The sequence below is a fragment of the Xyrauchen texanus genome, chromosome 29 (genome assembly GCF_025860055.1).
Source record: "Xyrauchen texanus isolate HMW12.3.18 chromosome 29, RBS_HiC_50CHRs, whole genome shotgun sequence".
NCBI lineage: Eukaryota > Metazoa > Chordata > Actinopteri > Cypriniformes > Catostomidae > Xyrauchen > Xyrauchen texanus.
Genome location: NC_068304.1, coordinates 20,267,867 through 20,283,228, shown reverse-complemented (window position 1 = coordinate 20,283,228; position 15,362 = coordinate 20,267,867). Strand labels below are relative to the sequence as shown.

General features: G+C 35.7%; 1 protein-coding gene across 3 annotated transcripts in view; it reads left to right on the top strand.

Annotated features, from left to right (window-relative positions):
• The first annotated feature begins 2,138 nt into the window (after positions 1-2,138).
• LOC127623232 (multiple epidermal growth factor-like domains protein 11) overlaps positions 2,139-15,362 on the top strand; it is a 159,920-nt gene continuing 146,696 nt past the window's right edge. For all 3 annotated transcript variants that reach the window (XM_052097574.1, XM_052097576.1, XM_052097573.1), the window contains exon 1: positions 2,139-2,332. The gene's annotated coding sequence lies outside the window, so the exon portion shown is untranslated. The remainder of the gene's footprint in view (positions 2,333-15,362) is intronic.

The following is a 15,362-nucleotide window of genomic DNA, read 5'->3' as shown; positions in this document are numbered from 1 at the left end:
TTCAGGTTAGAGAAATCAGATAAATGCATGCATTGCAACCTCAATCAATAGTTGTGAGTATTGTTTCTGTGCAGCTTGGACATGTCCACTATTAGACTAATTCAGAAATGATGTCACCAATGAATGATGTGCCTCTTTTCAAATAGATTCACTAACAAATACAGATGCTCAGGTTTTTTTCTTCTTCTTGATATTACTCATGCAGTAGCTGTAGATCAAATATCTATAACAAAACAGCCAAAAATATTTTGTCAGACCATATTTCACCAGAAGAATAAGCAGTCCCGTTTGGAGATTAAATATAAATAGATAGATAGTAAACAGATACCTCTTCTTTGCTCCTTCCAAGTGGTCTCTTTCTCTAGCATTTATCATTGATCATGCACAGCACTGGTCTAGTTATTATGCTTTGTAAATTCAGCCTAATTACTTATCTCTGCTTGTGCCATACCCTTTTATATACATTCTCTTATTGTAGATGATGTTGTTCCTATATGAGCCTATCCAGACCACATGAACAAGAATAAACTCTCACACACAATACTGAACATGCATTCATGCACATAGACACCTCTGCACTCTTAAAAGTGTGAGAGAGTAAACCGTCCAAGGATATGAAGTGCCCACCAGTCCTAAAGATGGTGCTGTGTGCAAATGTACTGCGTGAAGTCACAAGGATGATTAACTACTTTGTTGCAATGTCATAATGGCTACATTGGACAAAGACTCCAAAATGCAAAGATGATATTTTAGATACACGTGTTTCCTTTAGATGGCTGTAAAATGAAGAAGAAATTTTACAGTCCATAATTTCCTAAATGTTGTTACCTTAACTGCCAATGTCTATAAATAAATAATGCAACTCATATAGTTTCCATGAAGTATAATAACAATAATCATTGTTGTTGCAGTATCACTAACAACCTGGACGATGCTCCTAAAATAGATTTCACTTTTAAATGAATAACATTTTAGTAAGTACACACCCATAGCATGAAGGCCAAGTGCTAACTGACAAGTTTAACTGCACTGCAATTGTGGTGAAATAATATTACAACATAGCCCTTAAGTTTTGCATTAGCTAATTACTCTTTAAGTATTTTTAATGACAAGGCCTACTAAGCATGAAGTGAATGTGTTTAGGGAACATTTCTAAAAAAGCATGCAACTGCATTTATCTTAGCTCTCAACAAACAGGCCTAGATGGGAGAGATTGTGTTGCACTGTAAAGAGTGTACCACAGCCTTTTCTAATGATAAGCATAATTCATCAGTTAAACTTACTGGACAGTTTTGTGAAACAGGAAGTTTAGCTCTGTCAGCTGTTATGATAGGATCCCCCAGTGGATTCATAAAAGAGCAGATCAAGATAATTACTGAATTAGCATTATGAGGTACGCAAGAATTCATGTCCTCTTAAAAACATCAGATAGTATTCAAATTGAAGTGTTGTCAAATGAATGATGCATAACTTTTAGAAGAGAGTAAGGAAAAACAGAACATTATATTTATGAGCTGAAATTGATTTAGGCTACTGATTTAAGTGGTCTCGTCCTTCAACTATTTGTATTTTTTTTTAACTCAGTTAAAAACGATGAGTTTTTATTGCGTTTTAAACAATGTGTTATTTAGGAAGTTTTCGATCTGGCATCAGATGTTTGTTTTTTTACAAGTCCAGCAATTATAAGATATATTGTTTATATTTATTTTTAATTTTTTATGTATTTTATTATTGATTTTTTTTTGTAAAGGATGGGCCAAGGATACAAGTTAGTCTGCCCCTAAATGGTGAATTTGGTTTGTATTCTGCAAACATGTGATGGATTTATTTTTTCCTTTTAACCACGTGTTTATTTGTGATGCATTTGCATATAAAACATAACAAGTCTGTCATTAACTAAATATAGATGGTGGGAAATGTAATGAAATCGACACAAATAAACCTTAGAATATTTACTTCATCATCGTATTGATTATTTTTTGTATAGACAAACTCCTCTCCACTGGTTGTAGTGCACATCTGTTTACCGAGCGCGTGTAGATTCAGCGCCATGGCCAGTGACGTCACGTGTGTTTAAAATGAGGCCGCGCGTGAGGCAGAAACACTCAGCAACAGTGTCGCTGGGAGAGGATGAACCGCTGCGCAGCGTAGTCGAAACACTGGGCTGATAAACGCTAACACTACGTACAATTGTGATTCCGTTTGATGCAGTCTGCAACAAATTCACTGCGAGAATGTGGAGACTTTGATTCCAAAGACGACAAAGCATTGACGAACACCGTAAAGTGATTTAAAATCTGGGAAAGTAAAACAGACTCTCCTGCAGGAGAAGGTATGTACTAATTTGCATTTCGTCTTTTCAGCCTGATTTGCTCACACTATAAACTGTATGTAATCTGTAATAAAATAATTATCAAGGTATTGATATTGTTCACTGTGTCCCAAATCCGTACAAGAAGACCAATTATTTGAATGTATCTAAAATAAAATTATGTTTGAATGCACAGGCTTAGATCGAGTATGAGAACATTTAGGATCAGTTTAAAGAATGATTTTTTTTGGTTCATAATTAAGATGAATTAGCTATGACTATTAATAGTGATCTCTTAAAATACTATTTTATACCCTGTACGACATTTACATTTGCTTGAAACCTGTTGTGGGTGGTACTAGCGTCCTAACGAAAGTCAATAAATGTTTGTTTTATTTAGGCAGAAATACGTCAAAACGATTGAACAATGTAATTATTGTTATTATACTGGCTCGGTTTGTGCGACAGGAGCTGTGTCGCGTCAACTACTAGCCTACGGTCAGTCACTTCAGACTTTGTTGGTCTCACCATTCACTTTTTGTAGCTTTAATTGTTTTAGCTGGGGAATGAGAAATAAATCAAGGTAAACGTGCATATTGGCTTAATTGACATAAATGCCTATCGGTTGCTAACTATAGTCGTGCAAAACAGGAAACAAATACAATTTTCCATTATCAATTCACTTGTGCACTCGTGTTGTTTTGATGTCTGCGAACCTAGTCTGAGTGTCTGCAATTCACAAGGATTGTTACTATAACACCATCATTGTAAAATATTAAACTGGCATTCATAAAACGAGGTATTATATGTTAATGGCGATTGGAAAATATGTCAAGCATTCTTGAGCAAAATTTCTGTTCTGTTCCATCAAAGGCATAAAGCATTGGAGACGACACGATACACTATCGATTCATAGCGGAGGTCGCCCCGGAATGTCTTTCTACTCATTACTATTGATTTAAAGTTTTCTGGCCACTAGATGGCTCTGTTGAGCAAGGAGTAGGCAATCTGCCAGCCGGTTTTAGAAATTAAGCGCATAACTAAACACCGATTCTGTCCTGTAAATAAATACATAAATATTGTAGGTTCAGAAGGTATGGTATAGTCTGGAGGGTTTTTCCCCATTCAGTCATTTTTCCCACAGAAATATTAGGCCTATAGCTGTTTATGTTGGTTGGCCATTCAGTTTTCATTATCATTTACATGACTGTTTTCGCTGTGTGCTTTTTTATTGGAAGTAATGTGTTTTGTATCTTAGTAGACATATTTTGTTATCATTTTGCAACTTTATCTTTAAAATGTGCGGATTTCTAAAATATTTTCTCTGTCTGACTGATCCGTTAAATGGCGTTAAAAGTTTTGATTCATGCAGTTTCTGTCTCTGGTTGCTGACATTTGAGGCTGAAGGTAAAAAAAAACGGTCATATGAATAATTTTTCTGTTAATATGTAATTATGACTGGTTTATTTGATTGTATTCTTGGTTGAGTGTAACGTACAGTAGCCTATGAGCTGTTCATTAAGTCTTATGGTTTTGGTCAGTTTGCACTGCAGGTCTTCTGCTCATACAACAGAGTTGTTGACATTTTCTCATTGCGAACGAATGTGATTTAGATGACCGATACCTTTTATGATGTAATACAAGTTGCATATTTCTGTAATGACACAAGACAGTAGCTGTTTTTGTTGTTTTGTTTAGTTTTTTTTGCACCTGTCTTCGAGTGTATGATTACCAGCATTCCGTTAATAATGCGGTTTATTTAGCGTGCGCGCTAATGTCAGCTAAAGTAATGTTTGTTTTAGAAGATTTTCAAGATGTTTTGTGTAATGTTTAAGGAGGAGGGAACCGGCTGAGCAGTCAACGAAATTTTTATTACATAAATTAACTCACATTTTTATTACATAAAAACACACACACACACACACACACACACACACACACACACACACACACACACACACACACACACACACACACACATGTTGTGTTTCCATGTTTTATGGGGACTTTCCATAGACATAATGGTTTTTATACTGTACAAACTTTATATTCTATCCCCTAAACCTAATCCTACCCCTAAACCTAACCCTCACAGAAAACTTTCTGCATTTTTACATTTTCAAAAACATAATTTAGTATGATTTATAAGCTGTTTTCCTCATGGGGACCGACAAAATGTCCCCACAAGGTCAAACATTTCGGGTTTTACTATCCTTATGGGGACATTTGGTCCCCACAAAGTGATAAATACACGCTCACACACACACACACACACACACACACACACACACACACACACACACACACACACACACACACACACACACACACACACACACTCATGTAGTGTTTCCATGTTTTATGGGGACTTTCCATAGACATAATGGTTTTTATATTGTACAAACTTTATATTCTATCCCCTAAACCTAACCCTACCCCTAAACCTAACCCTCACAGAAAACATTCTGCATTTTTACATTTTCAAAAAACATAATTTAGTATGATTTATAAGCTGTTTTCCTCATGGGGACCGACAAAATGTCCCCACAAGGTCAAACATTTCGGGTTTTACTATCCTTATGGGGACATTTGGTCCCCACAAAGTGATAAATACACGCTCACACACACACACACACACACACACACACTCTCTCTCTCTCTCTCAAATTCAAATGAGCTTTATTGGCATGACTGACATAAAAAAATAACATGCATATACAATAAATAAATATAAATTATAATAAAATAAAATACAAATGACAAAGTAAAATACAGAGAGCAATGAGAAAGGGAAAATACATAAAAAAAAAAAATACATTATAATATAAATTTGAATAGAGCTGTAATATGATTACTGAAGGGTCAGTCTCTCTCCCTCATATGATGACAGGACGACACATACTGCACTGCCAGCTGAACACAATCTACTTTCTCTCCCATAAGATATGAGAGTTTGTCTATGTCATTTATGTCTTGGAACCCTGGTAGAATTTTAGCTATTTGTATATAATGTGTGTTTCTAATGGTCTCATATTTACTGCAGTGAGTGAGGAAGTGAAGTTCATCCTCCTCAAATCCTTCAGTGCAGTGTTAACAGTGTGTCCTCTCTGGGTCTCCGGTTCTGTCTGTGTCGACCTGTCTCTACAGACAGACTGTGCTCAATCAAATTATACTTTGACAGTAGCTTTTTTGTCCACAGTCTTTAATATGGATCAAATGTGGTGTCAATTTATAATCAATCTTGATTCTGTGGAAGTAGTTAAATGTATGTACTTGTGTGTCTTTGTGCTGCCAATCATGAATGTATTCTTCCTGTGTTATTCTTTCTCTCTGTTTCAATTTTGCCAATCTGAACTGAATGGATGAATTCAGTTGATATTTTTCTAGTAAATAGCATAGCGTCACTCTCTGGGTGTCCTGTCCTGTGTGTAAAGGCGCAGTGATGGTAGTTCTTTCTCTCTCTCTCTCTCTCTCTCTCTCTCTCTCTCTCTCTCTCTTTAACTGGTGCCCCCAACTCGTCTTTATCCCCCTCCTAACTGATTACAACAATTCAGGGCCAGGCGCATCCTCTCGGCCCGGCCACGCCCTCCTCCTCGTCACACTAAGGTAGGGGTATGTTTTCCTGTGTGTTAGTTAGTCGTCTCTGCTTGCCTAGACTGCATTACAGCTATCTGTCAAAAAGTCATAAATGCACTTTGCAATACAGTAATGCAGCTTTTGTTTCGAGTCTTGAGCTTTTAGCCTAATTAAACAGCAGTCTTGTTGAAAATATATTCATTAGCTGGCTGCTGGGTTTTTTTCTGCCCAATAATTCCTTCAATATTAAGGATATACATATTAATGGCAAATACTTTTATATTTTCAGCAGATTAGTATATAAAATTTATATCGTTTAATAATATAAACAGAAGTCAACCATAACATATACTGGCATCAAAATAACTTTATTTTTTATTTTTATTATTATGTTTTTTTTTTACAGTGTGCAGGGTGACATGCTATACTCAATTTAACACTTTTATTAACAGATAATTTTTTAATGGATAATTATTTATATAATTTGATATATTATATCATGACCTTATATTAATTGTGAGACTAGAGTATTTGTACTTTTAAAAATCTTTAGAAACATAACCTGACCATTTAAAATGAACTAATGAAAGCAGAAAAGTGATTAACTAGTTAAAAAATTGACCAGCTCTCTTAGATATACACTTTCCCTTATACATTCATATAAAATGTAAACTAACGTATACATGCTTATTATTAAAAAAAAAAAAAAGATTAGAGAAAATGTTCATGGACATGTTATGCATCAACTACCCAAATAATGTCTTGTTATTATGTAAATATTGACACTACAGTTGCATAAGGAATCATAATAATACAATGTTACAGCAATACTATCTAAATAAATAATGCCGATTTGCAAAATGTGTAATTTATTGCATAATGAGATCGTCTGATGATGTTGACTGCCTGTATCCCTTTGCCCATTTTATATCCCATATTTGAATATGACCTTGAAATTTTGCGTTTTGAGTGGTGGGACACTGTTGTCAAGCCTAACCTCTGTGTGATGGACCGTGCATGTGTGTGAGTGAGACAGGAGGCTCAAAACAATCAAGAGAGCAAGTGCAGAATTCATTGCTACTTTGTGCAGCACCACTGGCCTGTGAGCTCTGATTCGTCCTGACAGCATTTAATGACATGGAAGCAGGGGCATTTTTGGTTTAATTTTCTGAGCTCTTTTGTAAAGTGAAGCTTGATCCCAGGGCAAAGACAGATATTTTGCCTCCTTTCAATGCTATGCCATTGCCTGTTTTGTTTCCATTTTACAGTCTAGTAAACCCTTTCAGCTGGAAATCCTGATGTTTGCGGCAATCAATAGTCTTAATTAGTGCTGATTAATGAAGGAACACTGGCAGAGCAATGCAGACAGTTGTTTGAATTCCCAAGGACGAAGTGCATTGGCTTGCTGCTTTGCCTGAAATATTAAGTTCTGATTATAATATGTAATGAGACACATTTTAATTGGTTTGGAATTGGTGCTGGCAATTTGAGGCATAGGGTAGTTTTCAAGTTATGAATTCATTAGTATTCTGTGGTTAACTTCCCTCCGTTCAATGAAGAAAATGAGCTGCATCCTTTTCTTTTAGTATTCAGACACAAAAGGCTTATTTATATTTTATTCAGTCTGGTTAAATGTAATGCCAACAAAATAAATCTAACATTAGTATCAGAAGCTGTGGGTTTATTTTTGTACTTTATGTCATTTTATAGCTTGTGCAGGCAACTTTGGGGAGGACATTTAGATGCTAATATAAGCAAAAAGATTCATGGCAAAGTCAGAATATGACTAGGAAAGACATTTTGAGTGTTAAAGAGGGAAATTGTACACAAATGCTTTGTGTGTGAGGGGCTTTGGCAGTCTTCAGTGTTCAGTAAATTGCAATAGAAACAGGATGAGATTACCTTGTTTTGTTGTGACTCTTATCAGAATATCTCCTTAGTTTCTATTTCCTTGGCTTCTTTATGCCTGCTCGCCCATTTTCGTGTTCATTTTGACCCTTATTTTTTATAAGACAGATTCAGACATACATGAGGACAGATGAAGAGATAGCTGTTGGTTTTGTAGATGCTATAGGCTAGGAAGTTAAGTGATGTGGAAGAGGTAAGATTGATCGTTTATATCTCTGTGTTTGACTGTAAAATAGTAGGTTTATCTCTTACTGCCCTTTCATTGCCAAGAGCTCTATATACATGAAGATTAGACAATGACTTTTCCCCAAGAAAATGTCCTGCCTTTGCTGAAACAATGTATAAATCTAACATTTGTTGGCATTGTCAGAAGATGCAGAGATTCCTTATTAAACAGATTGACTATGCTAACCTCAACATAAAATGATTAATGAAACAGTGGGTAATTAGAATGAGAATGGATCATTTACCAAATTGAAATGGGCATATTGGACCTGAGTCATTTTCCCTCTGGGGTTCACTTCATCATACTACACATGTCTGGTTGAAATTTCCAGGTCCAGGGTTTTTTATTTAAAGCTGCTTATTTCAGAGTAGGTCTGTACCTTACTTATACCTAATTCTACTCTAATTCTACATTAAGGTGGCATTCAATATTTTGTGCTGTATTATTCAACATCTGAACTGATGTAAACAACAGTTGATAGATCAAGTCTCAGTAGACTGTTCCCCATCATAAACTCTAAATAGCATAGTAAGCCCTGACCTTTATTCTGCAAATCAAGCGGATTTCTCAATGAGCTGCTTGATAGATGTTATTTTAGTAAACGCGTATTGAACAATATACACTGAACAAACAACCTGAGGCCATGGTGGGAGCATTAGGAAACATTGATGAAAAACATAAAGTCATTAGCTGAACCTTCTTGGGTCAGCTTCCACTCTGTTATTGAAAACTGCGATGTATGTTTCTCATTCCCTGTGATGGGGCAGCTATAGATTTCAGATCAAGGACAGCCACAGCTTTTCAAAAAAAATTGTAGAATAATATGTAGAACCTCTCCCCTTTTCCCCATTCCACATCCATTGTACTGCAGACTGCAGTATTGCATGTCATCATTGCAAGTTGTGTTCTTTCAATAGAGATCTTTGTGTCAATACCTTTGGTCTCAGTCTCACAGATGTTTTCTGTTTTCCGAACAACCCAGAGGTTAGTGTTTACATTGCCACTGGGAGGATATTTCCCAAACCTAATTAAGCAGAACATTTGAAAGAGACATGCCAAACATGTTTTCATTTTACAGAAGTATAGGAGGGATGGAGTGCTTTATTACCTTCTATAAAGTGTTATTCTGAATGTTTGAAGTTATCTTGAAATGTCATCTGCAATTCATTTCTCAGTGGAACAAAATATTAATGGATAAACATGTAGGACAGGACTTGATTTTATTCATCGGGAATTGATTGGATTAGATTTGTGACTAGGGATGCACCAATATCACTTTTTCTCTTCCGATCCGATATCGGAAATCTCAGTATCGGCCGATCCCGATCAGATCCCAGTATTTGTTTTTGCATAATCAGTTTAGAATATCTTTACATTATTGTGTAGAACTAATTGGGTGTGCTCTTTAATATGTAAAGAAACACAAACCTCTGATTACACATTATTTCAATATACATGTGTAGCTTATTAAGAAACCCTTTATTATTAACTAGTATACTGGATAATGTAGCAGCGAAATTAACAGTAATTCCAGTACAAGTCATCAGTAGAAAATAAGCAGAGAATAAGTAGAACATTTTGGTTTTGTGCAGAACTTTTTCACCATGTTTTGGACTTTTTGTTCAGTTTAGTTGTAAGATATCAGCTCACTTTTCATTCACAGATATTTGGAACACATTCAACTTAAATATTGTTATAATTTGTAAACAAATGATAATAATAACTTATTATAATAGTAATATATAGTTGTATATCTCAATCATGCACCTTTAACTTTAAAACTATCTGGCTTTTATTTTAATATTCTTAACTCTCCAGGAAGTCCTGTAATTTAATAAGCAGTAGTTTAATAAGCTTCTCATTCAAATTCTGGTCAAATGCTCATTCGGTGCCATTCAAAATGCGCATTATATGTGTGCGTGGTTTTTATGCTTATGTGTGTGTGTGTGTGTGTGTGTGTGTGTGTGTCAACAGTCCAGCACCATTCACTTACGTGCTGGTGCTTCACGTGCATACTATATATTTACTTATAACACAGCCTTTTGTGATTCACAGGGCTATCACACATCATCAAGTGGCTTAGAATAAAATGCAAATGCACAATAAAATGCAAATGAGTCATATGAACTACTTTAATTGTGTTTTTATGGTTCTTTTGTGTCATTTCTGGAACTTAAAAGTAGTTGGATCGGGCTCTTCGGACCGATACCCGATCCGTCTAAAACTTCAGTATCGGAGTGGATACCAATCCAAGTATCAGATCGGTGCATCCCTATTTGTGACATCAGCCTAAAATGACCTAAAATTGTATAGGCAGAGTGAGTTATTAAAATGTGAAGATTGCAAAAAACAAGCATTTTTAAATTTCACAAACTATTCATAACTTGAAGTAGTTAAACTACCCTTTTAAAGAAAGCTACCAATGAAAGTATTCTACAACATTAGCAGTGATGTAGCTAATTACAGTACATTGAGCCTAAGGAAGAAATTTTTTTTTATGACATACATATTACATTGATATATATTAAAAAATATATAATAAACAATGTTCTGTTTACATGTAGCCTAAATTAATATCAGATTATATTATTTAATTCTGCCATCAGAACAATATTTATCTGGCTCAAAATCAAGATCTCAGTTAGGGAGACAACATTAAAAGGAACAAATACAACATAAATACCATATACAGATAAAAGCTTAAAATTGTAAAATAACATTATTAAAATAATTTAAAATAAAATAACTTAAAATGATTGAACTTAAGTACATTAGCTAAAAACAACTCATAATAACAGAAATTCACCAGGCCTAATTTCGCTTAAAAAAAGAAAAGAAAAAAGAATAGGGTGAGACTTCTTCGCAGGGGTCAAGTAAGTCAGTGAATCGGTTATTTGAACTGGTTAATTTACATGAACCATTGAAACTATACATTTCACTAAAATGATTTCCAACACGGTATATAAGTGAATTGGTGAATTTTTTATTTTAAACTGTTTATTCACAGGAACAGTGACAGTCTGAACAAACCAATTCACTAGATGGTTTGGGTATGTAAGCGCTTACGATCAATACAATGTTTCAAAAATAAGTTTTGTGGCATTTTGTAGCTTGTTACTGGAAAGCAACACTATTCTGAAGATAGCAAACTGTCTTTAAAGTTTTGAATAATGTGCACCAATGAATTGTTCACAATAAGCCCAGGGGTATTAAGAATCTAAATAGGGTTCATTTTCACTTTTTCTAAATCAATAAAAATAGTCACGTCTTCTATCAGAGCCATAGAGAGACCACATCAGAGATTTTTTCTAAATAGGGTCTAGAATGAGGGTCTATAAGTTCAGGGAAGACAAGAATAGAATCACATAAATATCGGCTGTGAGCATCTTTAAGAAAAGCTAATTAACAAGTACTGATGTGAGCTTATAGCGAGGCTCAATAGAGCTCGTCTTTCTGATGCCAACTCCACACCTCTTAGCCCAGGCTCTACTGGATCCTGAATAATGCACTCATCAGGTCTTTTTCCTGGCGGTTGTAATGACAAGTAGCTCTCCCAAGAGAGTCCACTGACTTTTAACAAATACTGCTGATGTCCCTGCTTACATCTGCCACTTATCGCAATCAGAGGACTATTACCATAAAGAAAGCCTTTCTGACCATCTCTCAGAAACTGTCATCACGCCGAAGGACACTTCTAATATGAGAAATCATCGAGAATGTGGAAAATAAAGCAATTTTATCGTTTGGTTATGCTTTGTAATCGAAGTGGTTTATGGGTCATATTTTTAATACTTTATATAAATCTTTATCCTTATATTGAATATAGGTTATAGGTTACATTAATGCAAAATTTAGTAGCTCAGAGAAGCAGGCTATCTGGTTGTTGACTCCACTGTAGCTTTGGAGTTATTGTATAATTTTGGATTTGGATTGAGTTGGTTATTCATAAACAGTACAGGCTTTCAGTTACAGCACCCATTATGAGCTCTATAGCCCAAGGACTTCATGCACCCTTCACTGTAAACCAAGAGTGCCCCTGAATTGTATATTATGGGAGTCATAATTTACCATTGCAATCCCAGAGAGTGTGCCCCCCATTAACTTTATGCTTTTTAGCTCCAAGCTATTCCTGTCCCTATGCTCACAATGAAGAGACCTAAACAAGCTCAGTCTAGCATGGATCTGTCTAGCTCTGCTCATGTATTGTGAGATCTTAATGGATGCACTGAGGATGCACTATTTAAGGGTGATGCTGTGTCTGTTCCTCTTGGTACTTTGTGTTCAATGCATTCTGTTTGGCTTGTTGTTTTCTTTTCAGTCCATCTTTGACTGTAGCATTCAGCCAGAGGGAGGTTTCTTTATTCCTTGTTCATTACTCAAGAGACTTAAAGGTGCACTCTGTAACTTTTTGCTCTTATAATCTTGGACTTACAGTGACGTGTCAGCTTGAATGCTCTTCTGGACTCTGTCCTTTGTGTGTTGCAAGTGCAACACTCTATCAGTTGAGCTACTTGATTGAAATTAAGCAAACTTGTAAATGTAGTTAGTTATGTAATGCAAACATTAAAATTAATTGCTTTACAAGTCATGCATTATAGTGTGAACTGATAAAAAGTGATTTAAAATCATTGTTGTTGTGGCACCTTCAATGTACATTTTACCAGGAAACTGCCATGATATGGTACAACGAGCTGTGAAAAATAATAATAATAATACAAACATTTTTTTTAGGAATAGTAACTTGATTATGTGTGACCAGGTTAAATGTTTGAGTTCATTTTGAAGTCTCTGACTTTTGATTGCAGTCTTTGATACACTGGCAAATGTGAGCACATTGTAAAATCTTGAGGGAAAACTCTGGAGGAGACACTAGTGACAGGGGTCTTTTTTTGAAGAGAAAAAGACTTAAGTGAGTCTCAATAATTTCTAAAATCTTTTCGCTGTCACTGAGGTATAAATGAGATCTCATCTCATTTGTGATTTCTTTCCTGTTGGCAGTGATTTGTGTACAGCTGGTCTCTAACCACACTGAGCGGCAGGTTAGCCTTGTGTCTTTGTCTGAACTTATCATACTGGATACTCAGATATTCATCAGATGGACTATAGAACAAGATCAGCACATGCAAGACACACGCGGCACTATTTTCATTTTGCTACGTGCTACATGCAATGTCTTATCCGATTTTTGTGAGAGCGTTAATTCTAAGTGCAATTTACAGGCCGGTGAAGAAGTTGGAGAGGGCATGATGTTTTGATTTGGTATAATTTCTTTGACCACTTCATTCTTTTAATGATATTTATGTTTCATTTGAAGTGTAATTTTAATTCAGAATGATTTTTGGTTTACATTTTTTGTGTTTCAATAAATTAATGACATTTTTCAAAATCAACCGGTAGAAGTGAAGTGGAGGTGGAGGCCCACGCTATTCTCTGTGGTATCCACGCACAACTCACCACGCGCCCCACAGAGAGCAAGAACCACACATTATAGTTACCTCGTTGAGGTCACCCCTTGTGACTCTACCCTCCTTAGCAATCTTTTTTAATGGGGAAAAAATTACTTAGTACACCTATAATGGCCAATTTGGTTGCTTAGGACACCTGGCTGGAGTCACTCAGCATACACTACCAAATTATTATGAATGTGCTGTCCTTGTTTATATTGATGGTGATTGAGGTAATGGACTATATAAAAGGACACAGACAATGCAATAACTGGAGAAAACCCTTAAATTGTTAAATTGCACATGACCAAACCCATTTGCACCCACGATTTAACAAAACCCACTTATGCCTAGACTTGTTTACATACCAAATACCAAAACTTCATGGACATGCCCACTGACATTGGGCTTATGACTTATGGTATAGTACTGCGCTTAGTGCAAGTGCTCTCAAAATAGGATCAATGTCCACAAAAACGTAAATTTCTTTAATTCTGTTATTTATTCACGACCACAACAATGTTGTTACACACCCGTATAACATTCTTTCTCCCATAGAACCCAACAGGAGATGTTAGGCAGCATGTTAGCCTCAGTCACAATTTACTTTCATTGTATCTTTTTACATACAATGAAAGTTCATGGTTACTGAGGTTGTCAATCTGCCTAACTTTTCCATTTGTAAATATATGATGACAGAATTTTCATTTTTGAGTGAACTATACCTTTAACTGCAGAGAAACATTGGTGTGATAAAGTTGTTGATCAAGTCTGAGTTTTAATGAAATCTCATTCTTTACTCTTTAATGGTGGCTTTTCTGACCATGTGGCTACATGGTAAATGTTTGGAAAACATTACCTGCATGCTTATATAGTTCAAAGAGCCACTTTTTTGTGCATGACTCCACAAAGTCCAGATGCATGTTCTTATATTGACGCTTTGTATTGCAGTTTTCAAATCCATGTCTCAGCGGTAAACCAGAACACCATGGAATATTAAATTAGCATCAATCATGCTGAACAGTCTTGTTTGAATGTCATTTTTCTTTACCTTGTCTTTAACACCAAACTCTGAGCTAGGTTGGCATGATGCCCCTCCCTCCTCAGACTAAAGTGTGTAAGGGGAAGTGATGGATCTGTAGAGTTATTGGTGCGGTGCACCATGTGCCACTATGTAAAGCTCCTTTGCTTATTCAGCAGCAGGGTCTTTAGCCTGTAATCAATGGCAGCTATAGGCAAGGCCATGAACAGCGAACTGTTAAAACCACACCTGGGACTTGAAAGTACAGAAGAGCTGCCCTATCAACAACACCTGCCAGTCATATGAATAATTCAGTGATCCCTGACCAGGCCACTTTTACTCCTATCATTCTTGATTATGAGAAAATGAGAATGGAGCAGATCTTTACTCTAGAGCCTGAAGTGAGGGCAAAGGAGACCAGGTACTGCCTCTGGTAACCATGGATTGTCCCATCGCCTCTGTTTGGAATTAGGAAAGCAGAACGCTTGTGAAGAAGAGAGATAGTTACTGGTAAGTTTACATCATCTGATGAGAGACTGCTTGTTAAGAGGACCTAATATTCAAAACCAAAGGGATTGTTATTGTGGTGGTTTACAGCTAATGATTTTGTGGGAACACTTTACAATAAGGTTCAATATTGCATTAGGTATCATGAACAAACAATGACCAATATATATTTTTAGAGCATTTATAAATCTTTGTTATTGTTCATTGTTAGTTCATGTTAACTATTGTTGTTAACTAATGTTAACAAATGGAGTCTTATTGTAAATACCGATTTTGTTAATATCCATGGGTATTTCTTAAACTTCTGGCTTTTTTTTAGCACTCATTAAAACATTTTCACACTCTAATTCTGTTTACTAACAATGTCCA